Here is a 7,419-nt window from a genome sequence, read left to right on the forward strand (position 1 = left end):
GGGTTTTAAAACACTGCATTAAACAAAATAAAAAATTTGGAATTATGTCACGCTCACGTGCTAGCTCTTTTAATTTATTTTTATTTTTGAATATAATTTATTTATAACTCGCAACACAAAGGTATAAGTTCGTATAGGGCAATTTTACCCGTCGTTTTTTGGGACGTTTGGTTGAAGATTTTTTTTTATCCGAGAATCACGATTCTCGAAAATATGATGAAAAAATGAGTTTTCTGAAAATGTTACCAAAAAATTATTTGGTAAGCCAAAATATCCCTGAAAATATTGAATTAATTTTTCTGATATTTTGTTTGATTCTTTTTGTCTGAAAATTACTCCATATTTTTCTATCATCCGAGATTCCTAAAATACCACCCTCTGAAATGGATGTATCTTTTGGTGGTATTTTGAATTAAAAAATACACATAAAACAAAATTTGGGGAAAGTAACTTTCTTGGAAACAATTTCTCCATGGTGCTACCAAATATGAGATTCTAGAAAATTCATCATCATTTTCCCATACATCTAAAACTAGTCCTTTTATCAAACATTTCCTTACGGTAGTGTTTGGTTGTGGAGAAATTTTTTAATACTAGGAAAATGTAAATACTATGGATCTGCAAGGAAAATGAGTTAGATAGGAAAGTTTTAAAAAAGTTGTTTGGATGGGCAAAATTTTACCAGGAAAATTGAATTAAATTTCTGAATGTGTGTTTGGTTAAAGATAATATATTGATGGAAAAACTTAATGAAATTACAAAACTATCATTATAAAAACACCTTGGTTTTATTACAACCTTCGAACCACAATAAATAATATGTGCTGTTCATATTTTTATTCCTCTAAGTCGCCAGCTGGTGCTCCTACCGTCACTCCCTCGTCGATCTCCGCTCCGCCATATGAAGCACCAGCGCCGGCCACAAACGGTGCCGCTTTGAACAGATTTTCCGTCGCCAGATCTGCTGCCGCCGTTGTTTTCGCTGCGGCGTTGCTGATGTAGAGAGAGAGTTGCGTTTGAGTTTATGATATTTTTTTTTCATTCTTTCTTTTAGTTTCTGTTATCACGAATTTACATGGATCGTGAACTCTTTGTACTTCATTTTTGGTTGTTCTTCTTCTTCTCTGCCGTGTGATGATTCATTTATTTGATTATTTTGTGTATTCTATTTTTGGTTTGTGGATAAGAAGGAGGGGTAAAGTTGTCATCCCTTTCATCACCTTTTTCATTTATCCGATTTTACACAGCAATTTCACCTGTTCAGACGACTTCCTCAACAGTACATAAACCCGTTTTTTGCTTGTCTTCCTGATTTGTTAGGCAAAGCTAATTGATGGGCAAATTTACCGAAAAGCTTCAACCAAACGTGGTTTCATCATATTCCAACATGCACTTTGCCAGCAAAATTTTCATTTCTCCCCGACCAAACACTACTTAACTATTTTCTCTCTCTCTTTTCCGGGCTTTGGACCTTAATGTAATAAGAAAAAGAAAAAAAAAATGATATCAAACATAATTGCTTACTTTAAAAAAAAAATTCAATAACTGACCTAAATTAAAATATAACCCAGTCACGGCGCAGAGCAGATTGGCATTGCAGATTTACATTTATTTGTAAATATATCATAGACAAGGGCAAAGGTGGATCTAGGTTGAAGAGAAGGGGACACGTGCCCACCCTCAAAATATGATGCAAAAATACAAAAATATCCTTAACTTAAAATCAAGTTTTCCTAATTTAATTTTGGGGTAGGATATTGTAACAACCAATTAAGGTTACTATCAATATTACTATCAATCAATTCCACCGTTAGATCGATTATGTTGATCCAACAGTTATATTTATTTTCATCTTTATATGATTATGATTTCCTATATTTAATACTTTATATTTATTTTCACCTTTGTATGATTATGATTTTTCATATTTAATACTTTTACATTAAATATGGGGATCATAACCATACAAAGATAGAAATAAATATAATCGTTGGATCAACGGTGAAATTGATTGGTAATAACCCTAATTGTTTGTTACGATATCTTATCCCTTTAATTTTCCTCATTCTATTTTATTTTCGCGTGAGTTTTTTTCTCCTCCATCTTCATTATCCAAACCTAACAACAGATAGGGCTATTCGACACCCATCGTTTGCATTTACATACTGATTCATCTCATCTCAAACCTCAATCTCCGTTATTGGAAGTTGGAACATTTGTTTCTTCCTCCATTATCGGTCCAGTTGAGTCGAAATCCGTCCAGATATATATCTAAACCAGTCTCAGCCAGCCGGCAGCTACTGGCAAGTCGTGTTCCAGACCAGACCTTATTGAGTTCCCACCCTTCATTAATTTTCTAGATCCGCGGGCACATGCACTTTTATAATAGTGATCTCCTAAATTTTCCATTAATAAAGTTCGTAATTGTTCCATTGACTCTACTAAGTAATATATAATGTTCAATTTTATTTTAATCAAGATCAGGTCGTATCATCTTTCTCCTTATATAAGGCATGAAACGACCTTTTAACTGAACAAGTACCAGTGCACCAACTTGCTAGAGAACGAGCTACTCTTCTCCACAGACCTCATTTTCTCTTGTCCACTCCGTCATCACTTCCGCTTCAGATTCTCTTTTGTTCCTTTCTTTCACTCCAATTTTGTATTAGCATGCACTAATTGGAGGTACCCTATTACTAATATTGTCTGTCTCTTCTAACTTCTAATTTTTTTATTTTATTTCTAATTGTTTTTCTCTGTTGTTGGGAGCTGATGAAGGTGTATCTGAATGTCGGATCACCACCCAAACAAGCCGGCCGATCACCACAATAGACACCCGGAGTAGCTGATTCCTATGATCATCATGGCTGTGATGGTCTCCAGAATAACAGAGCAGCTTGTTCGCTTCATACTGAAGCAGCTTTCAACAAATGCGTTGCCACCTACGGGGTGACTCTGCATATGGAGGTGGCTCCTGAAGTGGAGGTAGAAATGCCGCCAATAGAAGTTTAGTAATAGTAGTAGTAGTAGTAATAGTATATAAGGGATAATAAATTCTCCTCTCTTCCACACACAATACTCTAGAGAAACAGAAATGGAAGAGATGAGAAAAAGAAAAGTGAGCTGGGACCATCATTTGATGTTTCTGCTACAAATATGAAATAAACTCTTATTTTGCATTGAGCCGTCATGTAATATCTCGTGGTTTTTTTATAATTGTGAGTCTCCTACTCTTTCTTATTTAGGTAGCATTGAACCAACCTCGTGTGGCCTTAAAGTTACAACATATTCAACTCTAGGTAGCATTGAACCAACATTGTGAGGTCAAGCCTAATTTTAAGCAATGTTGCATTACCTTTAGTAAAACACCAAGCAGAAGAGCTTTCGCTACTGATTTGTATCAGTCGCATTGCTTCTTTTTTTTTTTTTTTTTGGTATACATAATAATAAAAAAGGGAAATCATACTCTTATGCAATAGGAGAGCAAAAAGTTTTCCTACACTAATTCGTTTTTCGTGCTAATTAATTATTTTTTTCTTTTCTAATATAAAATGTGGGACCCACGTATAATTTGTCTCTACTTTTGTTATTTCATGTTTTCATGCAACATAAGAAAACATGGACACAATAAAAAAACTAGAACACACACCAGCTAACTCAACTACCCACATCCTTGACCACTATAATAACTTAACAGCATTACTTTTATGCATTTATCTAGGTATTTGTACGCATTAAATTATTAAAAAAAATGTCATGTATTTTTTGTTCTTACAATTTTTAACAATTATTTTTCAAAATATTATATTTTTTAAGAAAAAATTATAACAAAACATATCATAAACTTTAGTAATGGTTTGAAATAGGGGTGTCAAAACGGGTTGACACGACACGATTCGACACGACACGAATTTGACACAACACGAATATATCAACACTAACACGACACAAATTTTTAATCTTGTCAAAATCTTCAACACTGACACGACACGACACGAATAACACACAAAATAGGGATCAAAATGGTATTGACGAAAAAAATTTAAAAAATGGATCGATATTAAAAAAAAAAAATTAATTTTAAAAAAATACGAGTAGACACGAACATGAATACATCAACACGAACACGACACAAATATTTTTGCGGGTCAACCCGCGTGTCAAAACTTATATTGACACCCCTAGTTTGAAACAAATCCAAGACATTTACGTAGAGGCAATTTGATCCAATGCCAACTAAGCCAACTTTTATAATTAGATACTCTAAGAACTAAAAAGTTGTATTTTTTTTGTTTCATTTTTCCCCCTCAGATAAATCCAGATTTTTTTCTTTATATTTTCCCGTATTTTTTATATTTTCCATTAAGTCCTAACAAATTTCCCTTTTTAGTAGGAGCACCAAAGTTTTTATCCACTAATTGCTACATGTGAAATATTTATATTATACGATGCATGACCATTTTGACATTTCCAATCTGAATTTTAAAGGAAATGCGCGTGAAGAGGCAATCAAGTCGCGGTTTTACAAGTATGATAGTTGAGTAGCTTGTATTAAGCGTGACCATAATCAATTTCATTTAATATAAAGAGTTAAAATTAAATTGAAAATCAAAAAACAAATAAACCTAAAACTAAAAAAGTAAACAATTCATTTTTATTGGATTAGATATATTTTTTAGGGGATTAATATCACGTTATAGGAGATAATTTTATCTTCTATATGAAAATTTCTTTAGTACTATGGGAGTACCGAATTCAGTACTCTTTTTTACAAAAAAGAGAAAAAAAATTTCTATTTTAACTCATACTTTTTTGTGTAAATCCTTTTTAGTCCCAAATTTTTTCTCCTTTTAGTATGGATGTACTTAAGCAGTTTGCAACAAAAGTTTTCTCCAATTACACATATAAAAGTGTGTGAGATTCATGTTATCTTTTTTTCTCTTCTCTTCATAGGGTCCTACATGGGCCCCACACACTTTTAATGTATGTGTAGGAAATAAAATTATCTCCAACATAACAAATTTAAACTGTTTTTTATTCTAATTTTTAAAACATTTAATCCAAATTGTATAACTAAACTATGAGATAAAATATTCATACTACCAAATTTTTCTACTATCATTCCACTACCACTCTAATCACCATTAGATTCAAAAGTTATTTTTCTTTTCTCTCTCTTCATTCAACTTTTCCTGTAATCCAATGATAATTAGAGTAGTAATAAAAAAAATTAGTAGTATGAATATCCTACCTCCTAAACTATATATATACACATAATATATATAATTATTTATGAAATTACTATATCACCACCCCTTCGCCGTGAGATAATTTATTATGCTCCGAGACCATCATTGATTGGGTGGTCCTCTTGCGAAAATAGGGAGGGCAAAAAGGAGAAGACAGAAAAATAGCAGGGATAAAAAGGGAAAGAAAAAATATATGTTGTAAGAGGGAGCACCCAGTCTTTATGTGATTGGGAGTCTAAAAAATATTCCCCTCCCCCCTCTTTTCTCTACATGTGTGTTTAATCTTATAGATGTTGAATAATTTCACTTTAGTATCATGATGAGCAACCATCTCTTCTAAAAGTTTAAATTGCTAGATAGGGTTATATTCTCTAACACGCTCCATCATATGAGGTTCCATTGGGGGTAAATAATGCATCATACCCTGTCTCCTTATGTTAAGACACTCCATTATATTTAATTATTATTTTTAATAGGACGAGGATAGTGAAGATCAAACATATGATCATAAAGGCTCTTATGCCATATAAAAAATAATTACACACAAAAGTTTAAGCGATTAAGTGAAGGCATTTTTAACAATTATATATATATATATATATATATATATATATATATATATATATATATGAGGCAGGATCCTTTTGACACCGGTGTCAAATTTGAAATTTGACATCTCATCTGAGGGCCGTTAGATAAAAAAAAATCAATGACTCTGATTTGTAAGCATGTGACACCATTGATCTTTTTGGATCTAACGGCTCTCAGATGAGGTGTCAAACTTCAAATTTGACACCGGTGTCAAAGGATCCTCTCTCTCTCTCTCTCTCTCTCTATATATATATATATATATATATATATATGATGGGGAAAATATTTCTTCAGTTACTGGAGATAAGGACTAATATAATGATAAAGACTAATATAATCCTGCAATATATTATAATTACAAAAATATCAAATGGATGTTATTTTAGGCTCACCGGAGATAATTTATCTCCATTGACTAGAGAAATCATTTAGCCATATATGATATCTCTAACAAAATCAATTAAATAATAGAGTAAATACCCTTTTTGGTCCTCGCAAATTTTACGATGCCCTATTTATTCCCTAGCAATAAAAAAGGCCATTTATGGTCCCTGATTTTTTCAAATTAGGCACACGTTAATCCTTCCGTTAGTGGGGCTCTAACGTCGCTACTAATGTTTCTCATGTGGACTGTTGAGTAGCTGAGTCATAATCCAACATTCCACCCTGGACAAAAAAACAACATCATTGAGTGTACTTTAACACCATATTGCACTTAGGTGGTTGTCTCCTTGTCTTCCTTTGTTTAACTCCACCGTGCACTTGCTCCTTCCATTTAAAAAAAAACAATCAAAACAAGAGACAGATCTTGGAGAAGAAAGGCAGCGGAGGTCAACGATGCACCGACTCCTTGTGGATCTGTGTCTTTTGCAGCTTCAGTCCCATGGAAGAAAGTTCTCTAAACCTTCCTAGGTCTTCACCAGTTCACCTTAAAAGTAACATTTTTTGGATTATTTTTCTGGGTTATTTTTTCATGGTTTTGAGATTAACTCTTATCATATTTTATACTTTCACTTAAAATAGCTTGTCACTTAATATGACAGTTTGGTAAAAAGTACTATTCGCGTGGTATTGGAATAAATTTTTTAACAAATAGTGACACTTTAGTCAATTTTGCTATTTGAGTATTTTGTGGAATTTGATCGATTCCTTTTGCGGAGAAGAGAATAATAATTTCTTGTGCTTTGATTGAGACAATGCTATGTAACAATAACTTAACTACACTGTCCGCTTGACACGTGTCATGTTGCTGACTGTGCAGGCTGAATCTTGACCACGTAATTCGCTACCATGTGTAGCGAATTATTCCCACCAATTGCGACTTGCCACATCAGCAAGCATAATTCGCTACATAGGGTAGCGAATTATGCCACGTGGCATTATGAGAAATTTTACTGTTGGCTGGCAGTCTGGTAAATTTTTGGGTGAAGCGTGGCAAAACGGTCATTGTTCCCTACTATGGAGTCTGATTCTGTTTAGTCATCTCTCCATGCCGACTCCTTTGAATACGTTTCACCTTTCCTGGTCCTTGTATCTGACTCTACTTCAGTCACCTCTTCTCCTGATGAGATACAACATG

Source organism: Gastrolobium bilobum, unplaced genomic scaffold, assembly GCF_033153095.1.
Source record: "Gastrolobium bilobum isolate Gb01-03AN ecotype WA unplaced genomic scaffold, APGP_CSIRO_Gbil_v1 utg6129, whole genome shotgun sequence".
Taxonomy (NCBI): domain Eukaryota; kingdom Viridiplantae; phylum Streptophyta; class Magnoliopsida; order Fabales; family Fabaceae; genus Gastrolobium; species Gastrolobium bilobum.